Raw genomic sequence first — 24,290 nt, forward strand, 5'->3', positions numbered from 1 at the left:
GTAAGCAGTGGGAGTGTTGGTAATGCTGCTAGACAATATTGACCTCCCGTGATCTGGCAAATTCTCTCATTTGGCTCCAGTCAGGTCCCTAGGGTGCAGCACTAGAGAGGTTCAACCTGTGCAGTAATCTGTTGTACACTTTATCCTCCCTCACCTGATGATGGATGTGGGATGAGTAGACTTTGCAGACATGCCATCTTCTGATCTGCTTAGGCCATCTGTTTCAGGCTACCACCAGTGATATTAAAATGTACAAATACCTTCGTAAATCTGGACATTTGAAACCACTTAATCTTCCCATTGATTTCAATGAGCTTTGGATCAGGCCCATACACCTTTCATGAACGGCATCCTTGTAGTAACCCAGGTTATTTTAAACTTCCCCCACACTGTCCTTTCCCTGTTGTACAGGCACATTTCCATCTTCAGATGACCCAATGCACTGTTCTGGTTCACTGGACATCGGGAGGAGGGAATTGCTCCTGAAGTGGAGTTATGCCTGATTTTGTACCACTGTAAATGAGAAGCAGCATCAAGCTCCCTTCTGATTGTGCAGAACACTTAAAATACACAAACTGAGTGTAACCAGAGGAGTAATGTCTGCAGGAAACCTGCAAAAAAACAAAAATTCTGATGTGAGCAGCCTCAATGGAGTGCCAACTCTGTAACCTAATCAGGTACTGAAAATAGCAATATTATTAACCATTTCACTGCTGATCGTTTTAGCAGGAACAACTGCAGATGAGCTTAACACAGGGTGCCCTTATGTCTTCCAGGGTGACTCAAGTCCCAATTGTCCGCCACCAAGCTCCCAAAATCACCAAGGTCCCACAACAGCATCTGCGCTATCTTCATTCCCCAGTGCTGCAAAAACCTGAAAGCAGTAAAATCTGAGAGTGTGGGAGTCAGAGTAAGGCAAGTGTAATTTAATAGAAATGTAGATAACAGAGGGGATACGGGGCTGGTTAGTATTTATGTTCATGTCTAGTCAGTAAACACAATTTTTTTTTTCAATTTGCTTGAAGCCACTGCAGAATTTCCAGCCTGCTGCTCAACTCAGCAGCTTGGCAAGTTTGGCTAGTGGGCCCACTAGTGAAAAGTGAATAGGGCATTCCAGAAAGAACTCAGCCTGTGGTTTGACTAAAGGAGACCTGATCAGCAGTAACTCACAAGGCATTCTTTTTGCCCTAAGGGCAGAGCCAGCTTTGTCCTCAATACTCTGGCCCAGAGAACAAGGAGCCAAGCCTGACTTCATATTTCAGTCCTCTATGTGATATGGTTCCTTAGAGAGAGTTTGTGACAATAGGCTGAGAAGAAAAGGGGGTTATTCAGATAAAAGTCTCATATGCACCAACAAAAAGCAGCACTGTTTCCTGTACAATTGATTCAGGCACACTATATATAATAGAACTTGATGGAGCTTCAGGGGGTCATTAAGTCCAGCCCGTTTGCTCACAGCAGGGCCTAGCAGCACTGACCTAATGAATGTTTGTCTAACCTGCCCTTAGGTACTTGAGAGCTGTTACCGTGAAATTCATCTGAGGCCCCAGCAAGGACAGAGCTCACAGCCCATGGCTTACAAGGCCACTGCATTAATCCCTGACCTGTTCCTCTGGGCTGTGGGGGAAGCAAATGGGGCAACTTTCCTGGGGCCCACTGATTCAAAAGGGCTGGAGACTTCAGGCCCCTTAAATTGGCACAGGTGGTGGGAGGCTAGCTCCCAACCCCTCCCTTCTGCCAGAGGCCCCGCCCCTTCTGGGAGCACAGAGCCGTGGCCTCCCCAGCTTGCCTAGGGGCCCAGCAAATCAGCAATTCTCTCGTCTCCAGCCTGCACTGGTTTCAAACCACTCCGTGCTTCCCTCTCCCGGGTGCTACTCTGAACTGTCCTGCCACAATGTAGCCAGCCTTCCACTTGGTTATTAACGGAGCCTAAGCAGCTCAAATGGGCACACACGCAAATAATACTTTTCTTCACGAGTGTCAGTCTGGAGTCAATTCAGTAAGCACTAGAGGATGACTCAGTGCTTTGAGCAATGGCCTGCTAAACCCCGGGATGTGAACTCAGTCCTTGAGGGGGTGATTTATGGATCTGGGATGAACAGATCAAGAAAGGGATGGAGCTTGGTCCTGCCAAGAGGGCAGGGGACTGGGCTCGATGACCTCCCAAGGTCACTTCCAGCTCTATGAGATGTGTATCTCCGTAAGAATTGCTATCACAGAATTTTTCCTTGAAACCTCCCCTGCCAGGCCATCAGAAGTCTGGTGCTGCTGCATCTTAACTAGGAGCCATAAAACACCTTCTCTGAGGAGTGTTTGATGTCTATGGAGTCACTGCACAAGCCAGACACCCACTTATCCCCGCTTATTTGCAGCTTGGTTTGGACTCTAAGCTAACTTGCGGGAGCAGAAAGCACGCTAGGAGACTCCTCCGGGGGGGCGGGGGAGGGGGAATAAAAATAGGAATTTCAACGTCAAACTCTGCAGTTGAATAGAGTCAGTCACTGGCTCAATATCCATCTGGCCACATAAGCTGTCCCCAGGCATCTCACCCGGAGTTAGTGGCTGGGTCACAGTGCGGTATAACAGTGGACTATGGAATCACTAGCAGCTTTTGTCCTTCGGCTGCAAAGATTTTGGCTAGATAAACTAACACTTACGTACACTGAAACCTAAGTGACTTGCTTTTAACATTTCCTATGTCAAGCACTCAGGAATGCCAAGTTTACGATTGCACATGGCCCCATAATTCTCCCCACGGGAGGCAGACTCGCTGGGCCCCTGAGCAAGGCAAGGCAGAGCTGGCTCCAAGCTCCTGGAAGGGGCAGGGCCTCAGGCAGAAGGGGTAGGGCTGGAGGGCTGCTAGCCCTCAGCACTGTCAGGACCGTGCCACCAAAGGCTCCCGTAGCCATTTAAAGAGCTCATGGTTCTGGCTGCTGGTCCCTGCCACAGTATCAGCAGTGGTAGCCATGAGCCCTGTGCCCTTTTGAATTTCTGGGCCCTAGGTCAATTTGTCCCCTTCCCACACTCATCATGGGCCTGATTCTGTCTGCAATGGCAACCTGTGCGTGGAATGAAGTATGGGATCCTATGGAAAAAATAATGTCATCACATCATTAAAGATTTTATACCATATAATACATATGCACCAAAGGTTTGAATAGCGGTTGCAGACTCAGCTATAAATCTGGCATTTCCTCATTTTCAAATGGACTTTACCTCTCAATAATCTTCTTAAAACATTGTTTTTTGTGCACCAGACTTAAAAAGACAAAAACAACTAAAAATGGTGTATTACATGCAATGTGTTGGTGTCCTCCAAGACTAGAGCCTTCAACTCCTATAGACGATGTGGCAGCACTGTCTGAGCATGTGGGTACGCCCCTAAAGAGTAGGGTAAAGCCCAACCTATAACTGAGCACAGGAAGAAATCTCAGCATTGCCCAGCAATAGGAGGAGGGGGAAACCACCTGAGGCAAACAAAAACACCAATACAGGTTGGTGAGAAAGGAAAGAACCAGCACTATCTGGCTTCTATAGCAGCTAAACTTGGCTCATTCCATGATTTATACGTAAGCCTCCTTCTCTAGCAAGGAAACCATTGACACCCATTTTTACATTGCTCTGTCCAGTGGCCCCTGTAAGCTGAGCACATGAGCAGCCACCTACGAGAGGTTCAAATTCCTCCCAGCTGACTAGCAGACCATCCACAGCATGTGTTTCTACTAATGGTGGACATCTGCACATGCCTTGGTGCACATAATTTATTCCATACACGTATGGAATAAATTCGAAGGAACATTGGCTATGTCATTTGAGAGGGAGGCTCAAAGGGAAAGAAGAGTGTGGTATCCCCTTGTCACTGACCTCCATGATGGCTTGTGTATCTTTATCCACAGCTATGCAAAAACACAATGGAACCAAAATATCCAAACTATGCAGCAAATTCTCCTGGGTTTGGGGCTCTGTGGAGAGAATGAACCAGAACTTATGCAAAAGGGAAGAATCCAGCTGGCATTTCCCCTGCCTTATGCATTTGAAAAACAAGTTTCTTTGAGTTCTCCTACTTTCATTATGTAGCCTTGGGATAATTCACCCACTGGCTGTGTCACTGGTCAGGGAATGAGTCTGCAGTGACAAAGAACAGTAAGGGGGATGACCTGAGCTTGTAAAAACACAGCAAGTTTACAAGCCACCAGCATTTTAGCAAAAGCTCAACATAATAAAAAGTCTTTTTTTTTTCCTGGTGTGGCATTTCTCTGTCAGATACTATTGGGAGATACTGAGTCAGGTACCTCAGAGTGAAATAAATTACTTGAAACATATCTATATATTTTATGGTCTCTATGAGAAGGCAGACAGACAAATGGATGAACAGCAATGTTCCCTGCAAGCTGCGCACTTGTGAAATTCAAATGCCGCCCAGTTGATTAGCAGAGCAGCCACAGCGAGGCTGTGTGCTTCTACTGGTGGTGCACCTTTGCCCATTCCTCAGTGCTCATAAAAAATTATTCCACAAATGGATGAAAAAATCTACCCATGGATGGAAAAGGTTCGAAGGAACGTTGATGTCCAGAGAAACAAAACCAACGTAGGAAGTTCCGAGTGCTAATACCAAAGGCAAGCTGCATCTGACCAGCCACAAGCTACTTTCATACTAATTGCAGGCTTGAGAAGCATGCAGAAGCCCTGTATGATATTCTGAATATTAAAACAGCCATTATTACTTCTAGTCATGTGGTGGAGAAGTGTATTCATAATTTGCTCATTGTTATAGATGTGTCTGTGTCTGCAGATGATTGTTGCCTGCTGTTTAATCAGAAGCAAGAGAAGTGCAATGAAACAGTATTCCTAGGAGAGATTATTCATGCACAGCCGGTGATTCCAGATTGCCGTCAAAGGTGCTCTGCCACCTGTCCAGCACTATCGAGCATCAGTCTATTCAAATCAGACACTGAGTGTTTTGTCTCAAGCACTGTAAATTGAATATTTGTACATACAGTACCAGATCCTGCCTGCTGATCAATTGAAATAAAAGATAAGGATGGCATGCAGAAACAGGTCTGTTAACTGTGATCACAGCTCATTTGAGGTTCCATTGCCCCATGCAGTTTGTTGAATGAAAATGAAAGTCATCCAAATTCCCCCTACCTTCCTCTCCACAGAAGAAAGTAGTAAGTGAAATATGCACTGAACTGAACAGTAAACTCTATGTGTCTCCCAGCACTGGGGAATTCACAGGATTCAATGATTATTGCTGCCTTTTCCGGCTTTCAACTCTATGGCTATGTCTACACTAGCCCCAAACTTCGAAAAATGGCCATTTCGAAGTTTACTAATGAAGCGCTGAAATACATGTTCAGTGCCTCATTAGCATGCGGGCAGCCGCGGCACTTCAGAATTGACACGGCTCGCTGCCGCACGGCTCATCCCAACAGGGCTCCTTTTCGAAAGGACCCCACCTACTTCAAAGTCCCCTTATTCCCATCTGCTCATAGGAATAAGGGGACTTCGAAGTAGGCGGGGTCCTTTCGAAAAGGAGCCCCATTGGGACGACCCGTGCAGCGACAAGCTGCGTCAATTTCGAAGTGCCGCGGCCGCCCGCATGCTAGTGAGACGCTGAATATGTATTTCAGCGCTTCATTAGTAAACTTCGAAATGGCCATTTACATGGCCATTTCGAAGTTTGGGGCTAGTGTAGACACGGCCTATGAATCGGAAAATCCAAGGGTCTATACAAAGCTACTTATATTAAGAACAAGAGACCCAGTTCAGGCAAACATGAGAAAGCCTGACTCATCACGCAGTTCTCCTACTGAACTTTTCTGAGACTACATCTACACTATAGAAGAATTTGAGTTGAAGGCAGTTGACTTGATATTACCATGTGACTGTCTTCTCTGTAAATACTATTAGCTTGATTTAGAATGCATTATATCACATTATTGTTGGTACCTGACTGGTATAGCATCAAGCTCGAAAAGTTTGATTAAAGACCAGTGTGGAAGTGCCATGTGTTAAAATCAAATTTATTAGCCCCCAGAGGTGCCCTGCATGTAACCCACAATGCCCCTTAGCGCTCCACTCTGGCTGCTGCTCTCCAAGTGAGCTGGAATTAGGTAACAGGAAGACCATGAATTTCAAATTGGGACCAGGAAGCCTGTGGCTCTGGAATCATGTGCATATAAGAGGCTCAGCAATGTCTGCCTTTCTTTGCTATTAGCGCTGTGAGCGCATCTTCCCATTACAAATAGCCCCAGCACGGAGTTCGTGGTTCTGTCTCTACACTCATTATTTTTTTCTGCGCTGCCTGGTACCAGCTGTTGCTCTGCCGCACCATGTGGCAGCAGGGCTGTTGTGGGGGTTGTGCTTGCATAAAAAACTGAGAAACTTCTTCTCAGTAGCTTAAATTTGTGCACGAACCCCCATTCCTCTCCCAGAGGCACCACACAGTCAGGGTCTCAGCCACAGCGTGTGGATAGCCCCCGACCCAATAAAAAGATGTGCCTGCCGTTCGGTGCTGACCATGCTGCCAAGAAGCACCGTGTCATGACTTGCGCGTGTTTAGGGCTGAAAAGGTGGGAAAGAATTCCAGGGGCTTGCAGCTGCCGGGGGAAAGTCTCCCCCAGTGGCTAAGATATTGGAGGGCCTGCAGCTGTCAGTGGAAAGTCTCTCCCCGGAGACTAAGATATTCGGGGCCTTGCAGCTGCCAGGGAGAAGCTCCCCCAGCAGATCAGATACTTGGGAAGACTACATCAACTACTTCAACATTCCAAGCACCTCTGCAGCCGCAGACCACACCGCCCCCTACCCCCCAGAACACCAAAAATATTTTTGGGAGCTTGCTGTCCATTGCAGACACCTCATGGTTTGATAATTTGGTTACAAAATCTTTTTCTTAACATTTCCTATCTGTCTTCATGCTTTGACACTCCCTCCCCCAAAACAGGGGCGGGGGATGGCAGTTGAGATTCCTGGTTCCGTTATAAGTTCAGCGTATGAGAGTTCACTGCCTTCACCCATGTTGGCAATGTCTGTGTAGTGAAGAGGGAAGACAAAAATATTTTGAACTAGAAAATTTAAGATTCAGTTTCAGTAATTCCCAAAACTCATGATTCACATAAGACTCTCAAAGAATACTTTTTTTAAAGTGAAGGGACAGGGCTATACAAAACAGCCCACCTCTCTGATGACCCCATTGTTCACTAGCTGAGACAGAAGTGCATTTTGGCAGCAGTGGCTGTGACTGAGCAGGCCTTTTCAGGGTCCCCTCTGCTTCCCCAAATAGGGATGAACCAGAAAATTTGCCCCCAATATAATCTGGTGGATTTTCTTTTGACTAGATGGCTGAATCCAGTGGGATTACTTGACCCCACAGCCAAAACAAGAGATAGAATTTTGCCACCTAGAATATGTGCACCTTTAAGGACTCTTGATGCAGTGAATGCCCAAAAGGAAGACCTGCCATAATCACCAGAGAAACGGCAAGACTAATCAGTGACTTTTCATCTTTTAGTGAGACCTTCTGGAGTGATGAAGGCCACTTAAAAGAGCGTGGAGGTGGCTACACCTTCTGGCCGTTTCTACACAGGCAGAAGTGGCATGTTAACACATGGAGCGAAAGATGCTAATGAGGCATGGATGCAAATTCCCCACGCCTCATTAGCATAACATCACGTGATTTGGAGTCCAGAAGACCGTTCTTTTGAACTCCAAAACAGTGTGTAGAAGTGCAGCCTTGGGCGGGGAAGGGAGCTTCCGGAAGGAAGTCCTCCTTCCAGACGCCCCTTCTTCCAAAAGTTTTTCAGAAGAAGGGGCCTCTGGAAGAAGCAAGTCCTTCCGGAAGCCCCCCGGGGCCGCGCTTCTATATGCCATTTTGGATTCCAGAAGAATGGTCTTCCAGACTCCAAATCACATGATGTTATGCTAATGAGGTGTGGGGAATTTGCATCCGTGCCTCATTAGCATCTTGCACTCTGTGTATTAGCATGCCACTTCCAAAGGAAGTGGCCTCTGTAGAAACGGCCTCTTTTGGAAAGGACAGCTACCTAAAGAGAGACACATTCATGGCACTGGGCTTGCCATGAAAAATAAGATCTCCAGTCAGCTTTTGGAGCTTCCCATTGGGATCAACATGTGTCTTCTGGCCCCTCAGATCAATTTTAGCAACACTCCATGTTTCAAGGTCATCAATACATTTGCCCCAGTGCTCAATGAGGAGGAAGATAATAAGGAGCAGTTTTATAGAACTGCTGATGCAGTCCTCACAATTACACTCAAGGCAGACAAACTTATGGTCCTGGGAGATTTCAGTGCCAGAGTCAGATGGCACTCCAAACTCTGGAGAGGCACAATAGCAAATGAAGGTAAGGGAAATATAAATCCCAATGTTATTCTGACCCACAACAAATGTGTGGACCATGACCGGCTCATCACAAATATCATCTTTAGGCAGCGTAACAAAGTCCACCTAGAAATATTTTCAGTCCACACACTAGCACCTTCTTATAATCAGAGACCAAGACCCCACTGACACCTGTATAACATGAGCTATGAAGAACAGCTAGCTAAGAACTCAGAACATAATAGAAAAACAAATTTTAAGTTCATGAGAACCAGTGGCCACTGGACAACTAAGATAGTAAACAAGCACTCAAGGTCAGTGAGACCATAGTGGAGAAACTGAATTCTTGGAGCTAATCTTGAGGGCTGAGGATGAGAGGGAAATTTCCAAACCTGAGACAATCTTTTAAGGTGACAGTTTTGAGTAACTGTCCCAGACTGAGGTTTCATTTGAGAAGGTTCTGCAACAAAGTGATAAATTAAATAGTAATAAGTCACCAGGACCAGACGGCATTGACCCAACAGCTCTGAGGGAACTCCAATGTGAAATTGCATAACTACTCACTTTGATTTGTAACCTATCATTTAAATCATGTTCTGTACCAAAGGACTTGAAGATAGCTAATATGATGCTAATTTTTAAAAATTATCCACAGGTGATCCCAGCAACTACAGGCTGGGAAGCCTGACTTTAATATTAGACAAACTAGTTGAAACTGTAGTAAAGAACAACATTTTCAGACATCTAGATGAACATAATTTGTTGGGAAAGAGTCAACATAGTTTTTGTGAAAGAAAATCATACCTCTCCATTCTATTAGAATTCTTTGAGAGAGCCAACAAGTTGTGCACAAGGGGAATCCAGTGGATATAGAATACTTAGATGTTTCACAAAGCCTTTGACAAAGTCCTTGACCAAAGATTCTTAAGCAAAGTAAGCTGTCATGAGATAAGAGGAACATCATTTCCAGCTTATAGAGTGGTAACTGGTTAAAGGTGAAGAAACAAAAGGTAGAACTATATGGTCCATTTTCAGAATGGAGTGAGGTAAATAGTGGTGTCCCCAGTGGTCTGATCAGAGACAAGACCCATTCAATATATTCATAAATGATCTGAAAAAAATTAAAGATACAAGGATACTCAAGATATTTAAGCCCCAGGTACCCAGAGAAGAGCTACAAAAGAAGCAGTCAAAATTGGATAACTGGGCAACAAATTGGCAGGTGAAGTTTAACATGGATAAATGCAAAAATAAAGTGCATTTGAAAACATAATTTCAACTAAATATAAAATAAAGGTGTTTAAAAAAGTTGCTCCCACTCAAAAAAGGGATCTTAGAGTCATGGTTGGTAGCTCTTTGAAAATACCCACTCAATCTGCAGTGGCAGTCAAAAATTAACAGAATGTTGGGAACATTAGTAAAGGGATAGACATTAAGACAGCATATTTTATTGCCTTTATATAAATCCATGGTATACCTACATCTTGAACACTGCATGTAGATGTGGTTACCTCATCTCAGAAAGATATATTGGAATTAGAAAAGGTTCAAAATAGGGTAACAAAAGTGATTGGTGTATGGAATGGTTTCCATCGCAGGAGAGATTAATAAGTCTGGGAGTTTTTACCTTGGAAAAGAGACAACTAAGGGATGATGACTGAGGTCTATAAAATTATGACTGGTGTAGAGAAAGTAGATAAGAAAGTGCTATTTACTCCTTCTCCAAGCACAAGAACTAGGGGTCACCAAATGAAATAGGTAAAAGATTTATAACAGAAAATAAGTATTTCTTCACACAGTGAACAGTCAGCTTGCAGAGCTCCCTGTCATAAGATGTTGTGAATGCTGAAAGTATAACAAGGCTCAAAAAAGCTATGTACATTCATGGAGGAGAGGTCCATCACTGGCTATTCGCCAGGATGGGCAATGATGGTGTCCCTAGTATCTGTTGACCAGAAGCCAGGAATGAGCAGCAGGGAATGGATTACTTGATGGTTATGTGTTCTATTGTTTCCCTCTTGGCCACATGTCTCTGGCCATTGGCAGCAGAAAGGATATTAAGCTAAATGGACCTTTGGTTTGACCCAGTATGTCCATTCTTATATTTTATGTATTAAAGGTGCCCATCACTGTTGGAAGATCATCTATTAGTAAAGTTAGTCTTACTTACTTGAACCTGCAGCTCACTCCATCACACCATAAACACCTAAAGGCCAATCAAAAGCAGTACAATATTAAAGCACTTCAACATCAAGCCATCTGCAAAACATTCTAGTGACATCTGAGAAACTCTCTAACCTCCTAATGACATTATTGACATTCAAGAACACTGGGAACAAATTGAAAGTACCATTCACAATGCAGGTGCTGAAACACAGAATATTCCACTCAGCAGCAACAAGGCTGGCTTGATGAAAACAGCAAGGAAATTCTATCACTCATTCATCAGAAAAGATATTCACTTTGTAAATGACAAAATGATTTCTCTAACAAACAAAAAGACGAGACTTATCACCTGTAGCCTAAAAGAGACTATGTGAAAAAAATGGTGGCAAGAGAAAGCCTCTGAGATCCAGGACTATTTAGACCAGCATGACATGACAAGCTTCTTTCAAGCAACAAAAACTATATATGGGCCAACCTCCAAAGGCCAAACCCCCTTACATTCCCAGGATGGCTCCACCCTCCTCAATGACAATGCAGCCATTAAACACATCTTGGAAGAAGTACTTTGACAGCCTACTAAACTGTGAACCCATGGTCTCTGAGGACACCATTGAATTTATTCCACAACTCTTACCAGTGGAACACCTTGTTGATCCCATGTCATCTGTGAGTGTGATGTGCCATAACTCTGACAAAAAGTGACAAGGCACCACACCCAGATGGCATCCCCGCTGAAATTTTTACCACTAATGGAACAATGCTCCAGAATAAACTTAGCCAATTCCTTGACAGAATCTGCACTTGTGAAGAAATTCCACCTGATTGGTTGAGCTACAGCATATTTTTTTCTAAAGACATCTTGCTCAATTCTGACATTGTCTTGAAATAATCTTGGTTTAAATATTTCAAGTAATGGAGAATCAGTCACATCTGCTACTAAATTCTTCCAGAAGTTAATCATACTTACAATTCAAAATTTTCCCCTTATTGTAGTTAATTTGTCTACCTTCACCTTACTGCACATTCATTTGATTTTGTTGTGGCTTGTGATGTCTTTAAGAGGTCAAAAGCAATCAGAAATTTCTCCCCATATAAGTGCATGGCAATTCTTGACCTCTTATGATTGAACAGCATATTGGATTTTTAGTCTTTTACTATAAAGCTTGTTTTAGTAGCTTATTCCAAACCCTTTCCAATTTGTTGACTTTTTTTAAAAAAAATGTGGTTAACAAAACTGGACACAAATTTTCTGTAGCAGTTTCTCCCTTGCTGTATACATTGATAAAAATCCTCCATACTTCTGCTTGATATTCCCTAGTTTATACCTCCAAGAACTGCAGTTAGTCTTTTAGCTAGTGGCACATCACACTGGGGGTTCACATTCATGTGGTTAGCTAATATGACCCCTAAGTCCTGTTCTGAGTCACTGCTTTCCAAAACACAACCCCTGACCCTATAAGTGAGATCTGTTTTCTTGGTTCCTCAATATATGACCATGCATTATCAGTAGTAAAAAAGATTATCATCGTTCAAATAAGCTCAACCGTGCCACACTATTGCCATAACAGAACCGCTTTTGGAAGTATTCCCCCTTCTCCTCCTACCTGGAGAATAGGTTTTACTGCAGAGATACAACAAAGATGGTTGAATTGAAGGGCAAGTTTCAAAACAAGTGGACAGGAGACACTAGACAGCACTCAGATACACGTGGACTATTCAGAAAACAGGGCTAAAAAAACAATTCTATAACCACTCAGCATCCATTATTCCTCACTTTTACTGTGAGTTAACTCAGGAAACTGGGCTTTGGGAAATGAAGAGCAGCTCGTATTCTTTCAAGTCCCCTGACAGCTCAAAATTGGCAGTTGATACAGGTTAGCTCCCCACTACTTTTCTCTCTTAATGAATCAACTTTGAATCCTAGTCATGCCATATTTTCCCTTGCTGTCTCAGGAAGCAGAAAGCAGTCAAGCCAGAAGGATTTGTGCGTCTGTGTTTTTCCCAATTACAACTGGGACTACTGGGCCTCGGGCAAAGAGGAAGAGAGAGAATGTGCCTAAAGGCAATACAAATTCATAGCACTGTTCAGTCCTTACAACAGCTCTCCCAGGCAATTACACCATTCAGTTCTGAATTGCTTCTATGTCCAAGAACACAGAGGAGCTCAGCTTCGCTATTTTTAACTATGAGGTAGGTTTCTTTATTCCTTTATCTCTTTGTCCAACTTTTCTTGTGCATTCTGAATGCTCACGAGGGCCTCCCACTGCCAAGCACCTCATACAATAGCAGTACAAGCTAGTTATGTGACTGTGGCAGACCCAGCCCAAAGGGGTAGGGTTTCGCTAGGATTCTTTATTTGTTGGTAATGCTATACTCTTGACAATTTCTTTCACATCACTCTTTGCAGACACCGAGGGGGAGTTTTCAGTGATGTATGTGAGCACACACGTGCAAATACCATTGGCCATGATTAATTTACATGTGCAGTTACCCCCAGGAGTGCTTTCCCTTTTCAATGACTCCACTGGCCTGAAAGGGATTCTCCTCAAAATCTACACTTCTGCCTAGTTTGCCTTTTGAATATATTTACCACAGTGATCCCTCGGATGTGTGGACTTCCCTTGCATTGTTTGCACCTGCAAGAATTCTCCTGTCTTCTTCTTGAACTCATGTACCCCTGTGAACTCCTGGCATCTTCCACAGAAGGGCAAACCCCTCATGCTAAAGGGAAGAAGTCTGAAGGAAATCAGTCCCTTGAAACTTTCAGGTTACGGCTACACCAGGATTATCTGTTGACAGATGTTTCTGTCGGAAAATCTCTTCCGACAAAATGTCTTTTCACACAGAGTGGCCACACACTAAAGCAGAACAAAAGAGTGCTCTGCTCTGTTGACAGAGTGGCTGGACTGCATGGCCACTCTCTCGAGAAAACAGCCAACTGGAAACACTGCAGACAGGGCTGCCCAGTGTCCTGGAAGCCCTGTCTGTCAACAGAAGCCCACCCCCTTCCCTAGAGCATCCACACAGCTTTTTTGTTGACAGATTCTGTCAAAAAAGGTGGTCTTACTCATCTGGGAGACACAGAAGGCTGTTGGCAGAAGTGAGAGTTTTGTTGACAGACTGTCGACAAAACACATAGGCTATGTCTACACTAGGATACTACATCGGAGTAGCCTATTTCAAAGTAGCAACATCGAACTAAGCTACTTCAATGCGTATCGTCCACCCATCCTCCAGGGCTGCTGCCATTGACATTCAACATTGAAGTAGCGATGGGGAATGTCAAAAGGAGCCACCCCAGAAGGAAACATGGAGCTTCCACACACACAAGTACTCCCCATCGAAATAAGGGACCAGGAAAGCCCGCGGACAGGGTCACAGGCTGGACTAGCCCTTCCGGGGCAACAGCAAGCCACTCCTTTAAAGGGCCCCTCCCAGACACACCTGGCCTGCACAGCAGGAGGTCTGCAGAGCGCTCACCACTCTCTTGCAGACCGACGCACAGCAGCTATGGACTCCCAGCAGCAGCAGCTGGAAGCCTTCCGGGTAGTCACCCAGAGAGCAAGCGCCCTGCTAGGTTTTGCACAGGAGGCCGCCCAGCAGCACCTGGTAAGGGGGGACCTCCCAAGGGGCAGATAAGGATGCCCCTGACCACCGGGCCCCCGTTCCTCCCACTCTGGGTGCTCCGCTGATTCTGGAGACACCCCACCAGCTGCGAGTGGTGGAAGTGGCTGGTCATGGAGGAGTGGGACGATGACCAGTGGCTGCAGAACTTAGGCATGGGCCGGCAGACCTTCTTGGAACTCTGCCAGTGGCTCACCCCCATGCTGAGGCACCAGGACACATGGATGCAGTGGGCCCTTCCCGTGGAGAAGAGGGTCGCAATAGCTGTCTGGAAGCTGGACACTCCAGACAGCTACTGCACTGTGGAACACCAGTTTGGAACGGGAAAGGCCATGGACAGGGCTGTCATCACTGAGGTAAGGAGGCCTGGGCATGCACCCACTGCGGGGCAGGGGCCACGAAGGGGGCCAGATGTGGCGCTGGGGAGGTAGGGGGTGGTTGGGGGGGTACCAGGGGAGGTGCCCGGGAGGGGCCTGGTGGGAGGGGCCTGGGGCACCCTGCACATCATCATGGGCGCTTGTGCTCCCTCCCCACAGGTGGTCCATGCGCTCAATGCCATGCTGCTCCACAGGGTCATCTGAGTCAGGGACCTGGACACAGCCTTCACCGGATTTGCTGCCATGGGGTTCCTGAACTGCATCAGGGCCCTGGACGGGACCCACATCCCCATTTGTGCCCCAGACCACAGCAGGGGAAGATACATCAACCACAGGGGCTATCACTCCATGGTCCTGCAGGCAATGGTGGATAGCCGGGGCCACTTCCAGGATGTCTACGTGGGCTGGCCCGGCTGCACACATGATGCCTGCATCTTCCAGAACTCGGGCCTGTGCCGCAGGCTGGAGGCAGGGACCTACATCCCCTAGAGGTTGATCCCTCTGGGGGACACCACCATGCCCCTCTGCCTCGTGGCAGACACAGCCTACCCCCTCCAGCCCTGGCTCATGCACCCGTATACCAGCCACCTCACCACCAGTCAGGAGTGGTTCAATGCCCAACTGAACCACACCCACCAGGTGGTGGAGAGGACCTTCAGCCACCTGAAGGGCCACTGGTGGTGCCTCCTTGCCTGTCTGGGCATCGGCCTTCAGAACATCCCTCAGGTTGTGGACGCGAGCCCATTGTGGAAAGCAAGGAGGAGGCCTTCGTCCAGGGGTGGGCGGTCAACACTGGCACAGGCTTCCCCCAGCCGACCGCCGCACCCAATCGCCAGGCCCACCATGAGGGGCTATAGGTCCACAAGGCTCTGGGGGCCCATTTTGATCAGGGAGACCCCTGAGCACCTCCCTGACCTTCCCCGTAGGGCCCCACACATACCGCCCACACTACCTGCTCACCACCCCAACAGGCACACATCTCAGGTTCTTTGGAAAATAAAACTGTGGATTATTGAAAACTGGTAACTGTGTTATGTTCACAACAAAAACTGGAACCAATGTACAAAGGAGGACACCTATATACAAGGGGAATAACTATACATAAGGGGACAACTATATACAAGTCGGGGGACAGCGGATGGCTTGGCCGTCGGCCCATCAATCTGGGGTGGGTGTAGAGGGGAGTGACCCCCCTCAGGTAGGGGTCGTGGCCCCCCCTCCTTGTCCACGGTCCCCGACGTGGCCAGCTGGAGGCCGGGAGGACTGACAGGTATGGCTGGGATGCCTCCAACAGTCAGTCTTCAGCCCCAGTGAGCTCCAGTCCTGGGAGCATGGCTAGCGACACGGCAGGCAGTGTAGCAAGTGGGGCAGCAGGCAGCTAGGCAGGTGGCACAGCAGGTGGGGCAGCAAGCGGCAAGGCAGGCGGCGCAGCAGGGGGCGAGGCAGGTGGGGCAGCAGGGGGGCAGCGGGTGCAGGGGCAGGGAGGGTGGCAGGGGAGGCGCCAGGAGGCAGGAGCTGCGTGACAGCCTCCCGGAGCAACCCAGCTATGTCCTGGAATGCTCCCATGAACTCCTGCCACGCCGCCCAGTGCCAGGTGGACTTCTCCCAGTCGAACCAGAGTCTCTCCTCAGCTGCCTCCGCCTCCCGCCGGAGAGCCGCCAGGAGCTGGGAGTCCACAGGGGCCATCCCCTAGGTCCGGCAGTGGCGTGCCCATCCCTCTGGCCTTGGAGGTGTCCCCTGGTCGCTGGCGGTGGCCGACCTCTGGTGGGCTTTTGGGGACCATGGAGGGTGCCTGGCTGCCTGGGGCGTCAGATGATGCAGCTGCAGAGAGGGAGAGCGGGAGAGGAAGGTTGTTAGTACTGTTCCCTGGCCTGTGGCCCGTTCCCCCTGCCCCTCCTTTGGGTGCTGGGTCTCTGTCCCCGTCGGTGGGTGTAGCATCTCTGTTGGGTGTCCCCATTGCATGGTCCCCCCGCCCCTGGGGATAGGGCACAGTGTTGTCCATGGGTGTGAGTGCCGATGGGCACCGATGGCCATGCCACCGTCCTGGGACCATGCTGTGTCTGAGCAGTTGCATGTTGGGGGCCGCGGGGGTGTTTAGGGCTCCCAGTCATGTCTGGTGCCCCTGCCACATGGCCCAGGTGTGAGTGCCCTGTGGGATACATACCTGCCACCCACTGCTGCAGTCCGGGGAACCCCGGTGGGTGGACATCTGGCTGGTGCTCTGGAAGGGGAGGTCTATGAGGAGCCCCCCCCGCTGGATCCCTCCTCTGCCATCCCGAAGGGAGGCTCCTCGGGCAGGCCCCAGGGTGCGGGGCTGGCCTCCAGGATGGACTCCAGCTCCAAGGCCTGCTGGAGCTCCTCAGCCGTGGTGTCAAGAGTGGCCGAGAGGGAGGAGGTGTTCCAGGGGCCCAGGATGGCCCTGAACTCCCTGTAATAGGGGCAAGCATCAGAGGCAGCCCCAGACCGCTGGCCAAGTCCCAGGCCCAGGCATAACCCTGCCGCAATGCCCTCACCTTGCTCCGGACGTGATCTGGAGTGCAGGCAGGGTGACCCTGGGCGGCCAGGCCCTCAGCCATTCGGGCGAATGCTTCTGCATTCTGCCACTTGCTCCCCATCACGTGGAGCACCTCCTCCTCACCCCAGAGCCCCAGCAGGTCTCAGAGCTCGGCCTCCGACCAGAAAGGGCCCTGCCTCTTTTTGGCCCCCCATTTGGCTGCTGGGTATGCCTGGGTCCCCTCGGGAGTGGGGAGCCCTGGGGGCGCTCTGGGGGATGGCTGGATGCCATGGTTGGTGGGTGGTGGTTCAGGGCCTCTGGAGGGTGTGCAGAGCTAGTAGGTGCATGTGTTGCTGCCTGGACGCTCTCAGCTTCCTGCCACAGGAAATCCAGGTCCTTGGTGCTTTAAGGGATGCTGTGTGTGGCAGCCATAGATCCCCACAGGGGCTGGAGAGAGCATCTCAACCCCTTAGCTGATTGCCATCATGGAGGAGCCCACTATTTTGAAGTAGTGGGAAGTGAATCATCTACAGACACCCGACTTTGACACTGAATGTCGAAGTAGGACTTTATTCCCATCTTCGGATAGAAATAGAGATTTCAACATCTTGCGGCCTAACGTTGATTTCAACGTCGAAATAGTGCACGGCACATGTAGACGCAACACGTGCTACTTCAACGTTGCGCCAGCTACTTCAAACTAGCCAGCTAGTGCAGACGCACCCATAGTGTGTGGATGTGCGGCAAGTTTTGTCGACAAAACTTCAGTTTTGTTGATAAAACTCACTACTGTAGCCATAGCCACAGAGTTTCCTTTCTGCTGCACAAGAGAGATTGGGGTCTATAATTAGAAAGAATGTTCCATATTTGAATACACCAATGTAATAATGAGGAGGGGAAGAAAGAAAATGCTGATGATTGGACCAAGGGTGCAAATAAGAGCCTGAGTGGCAGAGAAAACAGATTCAAGGGTCAAGAAAATTTTTCAGGGCAAAAATCAGTGGAATTATCAGCAAGTAGGTATCTAACAAGGTCTTCCATTGCAAAAGACTGAACAAATTCTACTGGCTCTGCTTGCAAAGACAATCACTCCATAGATAGCTGAGTCAGAAAGGGAGTTTTTCTTCACTGAAGATTTTTATTTTTAATTGAAAAGCCCACAACTAAAGATTTTAGAGCAAAAACAAAACGTTTTTTGTTCTTTGGCCAAACAATTTTGCTTTGCCAACAAAAAAATAATCAACATTTTTCAAGAAAACAGAGACAAGTGGATGAGGTAATATCTTTTACTGAACGAACTTCTCTTGATAACAGAAAAGCCTTGAAACTTAAAGAGCCCTGATTAGATCTCTGAAGCCCCAAGAAGAATGTCACAGCTAAATAAAAGGTGGTGCAGATCATTTAGCATACGTAGTTAACAGATATGCCAAGGGACCATTCAAAAATAGATATTTTTTCATGAAAATGTTCATTTAGTTAAAAAATCCCATAATACATTTGGACAGAACATTTTGGATCAGCCCTAATTCCATACTTTAAAATCTCTTCCTGAATGTGAAAGTCGGTACTGTAAATTGATGAATGTGCCTGAGGAAACCACAGACTGGGAAGCAGCTGCTAGAGGTGAATTTGTGGAGAAAAATTGTTCTTTAATGTGGTGTCTGTTGAAGACACCTCAACAGTTAATATAAGGAAATCATAACTCCCTTTTATCCCTCCCACAAATCCATTCCCAAGTCTCCAGGAGTGGTGAGGAGGTGACACAGTTGTGTAGCTGCTGTCACATCACTACACAGAAAAGCCATCATTTCACACTGGGAAAAAATCAGTGTCGCAGCAGATTAAGATAAACCCCCTTTCATTTCTGGAGGAGGAAATTTCTTGATTACCATAAGCTTAAAGCTCATTAAAATATCACAAAAAAGAGTGTACTTCTGAAACTTCTATGAATTTCTTTTTTCTATTTGCCCATCCTTACCAGAAGCAGTTATCAAGGGTGTGGGAACACAACTCCTGTTAATCAGAAGGCACCTTCAAGGCCTAACAGGGCTGATCTAGGTTCTTAAAGAGGGAGAGAAAATCCATCAAATTGAGTGTATCTCCAAAGGAAGGGATGGAGAACATTCTGAGCAGGAGCAGAATGGCCACCCCACCACCCCCATGTGTTGAATACCAGGTTTTCAGCTTCCAAACTAGTTAGGAACAGAAGTTGTTTTTTTTCCCTTTCATCAATATTATTTCCAGTTGGGTTTGTAGTGCCTAAGAACTTCCTTGTACCAGTTCTGTACAAGTAACACAAAAATAGGTTTTGCTATAGAAAATTTACCACCCAGGGATTAGACAAGGTAGATAAAGAGACCAATAGGTAGGTGAGTAGCGGGGGGCGGGGGTGGGAATAGGAAGACAAAGCTGGGTTTGACTAATTTGTCTGCTTTTATCTGTTTGTGAGTTGTAGACCTCACAGTAAAATAAGGTTATAAGGAGGAATTCAGAGTCTGAGCCAAAGCCTGTTGAAATGAATGGACCAACTCTCATGTAAGTCAAAGGATTTGGATCAAATTCTAGCAGAACAGAGGCTGGTGGCTTTGTATGGAGTATGATCAGTTTTGACAGGAAGTAGGAATGTGGGACTCCATCTCCCTACATTTCTGGCAAGTTATTTCCTATGGATCTTACACTACCTGATATGATAACCATTGTATAAGCAAGGCTGATATGGGGGAGGGGCTGGGATTTACTGATATTAAAGGCTCGTCCAGTAAAAATATTTTCCTGACCAAGGTGATGTAGTAGCTCTGTGGACAGACATATCTTTTAAAACAACAAGCTCTATTACCCCTGCAAAACGGATCGTGAACTACTCTTAAAGCGCGCACACTTTGAGACAAAGAGCCTTCTCTGGCTTTGCGGGTCCCACACTTTTTGGCAAATTATTTGCCTCAGAGGCTCAGAGCAGCCCTCAGGCTAGACAGCAGCTAGCTGTTTTGGTGAGCTACTTTCTTCATCAACCAGCAGAGGGAAAACAGAGGCGACCGAACTCCTTAGTCTGTGCTGCCCTTCCAAGTGATTCAGGCAACACAAACCCCTCCAGCAGACCAGTCCCTCTTCCAGGCTGAATAGAGAATGAGAGGGAAGTAGGGAAAGCCCAGGCCCACACTCTACTTTGGGCTCCATCCCAGGGACCCAGTGACAGGGACCCTGCCAACAATCTCTCAAGTTTCAGCTGCATGACAGTGATGATTCCCTGGGCCACGTCCCAATAGCAGCACCACAGCACCCTTCTTCCTGCAGGCTCTTCCCTCTGGTACCTGCTAGCACTTACTCTTCTCAGACTCTCCCCTCAGCTCCTTATTTCCTCCACCTCTCACCCAGCACTGGCCAGTAGAAGAGAAGCCTTTTTACAGCCAGTCTCAGCTGGTTCTTCATTGGCTCCAGTTGTCCTACTTAACATAGTTTCCTTTCACGGTGACCACATTGCCCAATGGCAAATACGGGACACGAGCCTCGGGATGTGGAGCTGCTGTCCCACGTCAGGGCTCCTTGCCAATGGAGGCTGCTGCCTCCTTGAGGCACCAGAGATGGTGGCACTGCAACCTCCTGGTCTGGAGTGCTGAGAATAGGGGCTTTGCAGTCTTCCGAGGGTGGGCGCTGGGTACCCTGCCACAGAGGTACCTGGCAGTGGAGGCTGCCGCACCAGGGAATGGGGCAGGCACCCTGCAAAGGAACTTCTCTGCAGTTGAGGCTACATCCCATAGGTGTCGGGCACCAGGGAATGAGGCAGCCACCCTGTCATGGAGCTGGCCAATGGGATGCTGGGGAAAGGGTCAGCTGCCCCGTGGAGGAGCTTCCCTGATGCAGGAGTTGTTGCCCCAGGGTTCAGGGTGTCGGGGAACAGGGTATCCACCCTTCAGAGGAGTTCCCTGGCAGTGGGGGCTGCTGTCCTGAGGCCTGGGGCACATGAGAATGGGAGCCCCACAAAATACGGGACATTTTGCCCATTTTCTCAAAAAAGTGAGGACCCCTGTGAGACAGCTTAAATAAAGTATTGTCCCATAAAAATGGGACAGAGGTCACCCTATTCCCTTGAATCCACAAGCCTCTTAGATGGCCCCAGGTGTATTGATTGGCCTAATTGTCCTGATTGCTTCTAGCAGATTCCCACTGGTTCTGGATCAGCTTTTTTCTGGTTTATTCTTGGAACAGGGGCTTATTCAATCTATGGCTACTATATCTCCCCTCTATCACTTTCTGGCCTGATTCTCTCATAATATATATTTTCTCTAGTGCTGAAGTACAGCACAGATCTCTGGAAATTTACAAATATTAAATGTATTTCCATTTCCAGTCCCCACGGAGCCTTGAATGTTTAAGTAACAAAAAAACAAAACAAAGAAAGAAAAGTACAGAATTAATACCAAATTGCGCATCGATAAGCATTAATTAAATTGGTTATTATCCCACAAAGGCACACTGCACTCTCTCCCTCTCTCTGTTTGATTTGGCATGACTGAGATATTTTAAAAGATCTGACATGTCTCCTCAAGGATCCTTTGGGATTTTTAGTGTCTTAAGCAGACAGTCAAATAGACCAGTCAAACAGTGACACCAACTCATCTGAAAATCTTTTACTGAAAGACCTGTGACTTCTCACCTCATTGACAGTGTCCTGCTGCATTAATTTAGAACAGAAAATTAAGCATATTCAGATATTAAATAACTGATGGGCTTGGATTGTCTTTGGTCCCTTCCATTAAGCAATCAGGAAAACTTTAAGGGTGCATCTATACTAGTCCCTTGTTTCGAAATTAATTTCAAAAGGGAGCCCAATTTCAAAAGAGGCTGCAGAGCGTCTAAATGCCCAACAGCCTCTTTTGAAATTGTTTTTGGTGAAAAGGAGCACAAATTTTGAAACCGCTCTTCCCATTTGGGATCAGGAAGAGTGGCCCCTTTCAAAACCAAATTTCAAAATAGGGCATGCGTAGACACTTCGGCTCCTCGATTTCAGAATTGCGGGTCCACCATGGCGACGGCTCCAGGGAGCACAGAGACACACTAGTAAGCCTCAGCAGGGCTCTATGGTCCCAAGGCCAGCCCCTTAAGCCACACGGCCCCAGAAAAAATTTAAAAAAACTATAAGAAAGGTCTAGCAGCATCCATCTTGGAGAAAGTCTTTTGTCCCTGTTCCTGTTCCAAGGATCCATGTTCCAGCATGCTGACCCCAGCTGGCTGGATCTATAATTCTCCAGTAATTTAAACCATGTACCCTGGAATCTTACCCCTTATGGGGTGGACTTTCAGAGACTTTCAAGAATCAGCATATAACATGGAGGCCCTTCAGGAATAGCTGTAATTGAGGTATGTAAAGTATCACTTTAACAATTTTTCTCTCTAACTCTGTTCCTTCTTTTTTTGTGAATAAACCTTTAGGTGTTTAGATCTGAAGGATTTGGGCAAGCGTAGTGATCTCGGTAAGATCCAAGTATATATTTACTGGGGACTACAGCTGGACCCTTTGGAGCCTAGAAGAATCTTTGTAGCGTTGGTGAAATAGGTTCTAAAAACCTCTCACCTGAGTTGGGGGTTGTTGGTCTGGGCTGGTATAGCAGCTGGGAAGTCTGTGGGTTTGCTTGTGCAGCTTCTGGTTGGCCAGCGGGGCTGGCAAAGGTACTTTCATGGCTGATTGGATTTGCCTTAGCGAGAAGACAATCCCAGCCTGGGGCTGTAAGTGGCCCAGTTTCAAGCAAAAATACCCTGGGCTGATTTCTCTGGCTGTGCCCAGAAAACCTGTCATATTACACCAAGTTCCTCCCACTGTTTAGCTTGAGCCTTCAACTACTAGTGCTAATCAGATGACTAAAGCAACAGATAATGCCAGCAGACCAAAACAATGTAATAGCAGTTGCCACTTGTAGGGACCAAAACAGTGTAATAGTGCTTCCCACTTTTAGGGAGTACATTACTAATTAGAAACCAGAATAAAAAAGTACATTTAAACTGATGGGCTATGAAGGGATTCACTCATCCAGGCTCAGTTCCAGCAAAGTAAAAGTTAGATGGACTTTCAGACAGTTTTCATAACTGTAAGGTCTGCAAGGTCATATGATAATCTTTTGAGTTTGGGAGCCTATTGAAACTCTTTGGAAAAACAGGATGGATGCCTCAGACTGATCAAACTGAGGGGTACTGGTCTGTCTGGCATGGTATAACATGGCCATATATAGAGAAAGGTGGGGAGGTTAGGAAAGTGCCTTTCTCGGAATAGCACAAACCCTCACCCAAAAGAGTGGATCCTTGAGGAAGGGAGACACTGTTAACTACAGCTTCCTCAAAGACTCTGCGTCCTTCTTCCTTGCTGCAGTGCATCTGGCTTCCTCTAGATTGGTGCATAAGACAGAGATGGGATGAAACCTCTCATCATCCCTTCTTCTGCTGGCCCTCTGTGGAACCCTGTGAGCTTCTGCCATCCCTCAGAGGAAGGTATCTAGGTGGCATCTAGTTGTGGAAGACCATTGTCAGGTTCATGTGAGAGACAAGCTCCCTTCCCTGATCTCTTATGGGACTGGCTCTCTCAGGCCTACAGAACATAACAGTCTTTTTCTTTTTCTTTTTCTTCTCTCAGTGGTTTAGAGACAGGCCCTGTTACTGACACTGCAAAAAGGAAAACGTGTTTGCTAACCACTCCTACCTCTGCGGACTGCTGAGCTTGGATGGTACGATGTTACTGTGGAATAGAAACATTTGAATATTTGAAAACAGAAATGGATCAGAGAAGCTCTCCTTTTACTTTGGTGTATGTGTTGGGTGTCTCTTTTCTACCAGCTCAAATACATGGACCTGATTGTGCCAGTTTATTTATGTATTAAACTTTCAGTAATATACAATCCACCAGACACTCTCTTGGCCCCGTCTGTTGTTTTGCCCACAGGAATGCTGGAAGGGAGAGGGGGAGCTAGTTGCTACTGTCAGTGTGAGGCTAGAGCCATTTGTGTCACTCTACTGGAGAAATTAGTTGGCCACCTGTAGCTGACCTACAGGTTATTCTGAAATAAATCAATGACATAATGACAAATGGACTTCATTCATTCTTGGCTCTTGTATTTGAGAGGTCCAGAACTATTTTAATATCTTCCAACAACAAAAAAAAACACCCATAATGTGCCTGACTTTCATTTTCACTATGGCTCTTAACTGGCTATGTGCACACAGCTGCCTTCAGAACTTCCATATGTCACCTCTAAATTATGCCAATTTACTCACAGCTTTGAGAAGAATTACCACAGATGTTATA

This window comes from Carettochelys insculpta, chromosome 1, assembly GCF_033958435.1.
Source record: "Carettochelys insculpta isolate YL-2023 chromosome 1, ASM3395843v1, whole genome shotgun sequence".
NCBI lineage: Eukaryota > Metazoa > Chordata > Testudines > Carettochelyidae > Carettochelys > Carettochelys insculpta.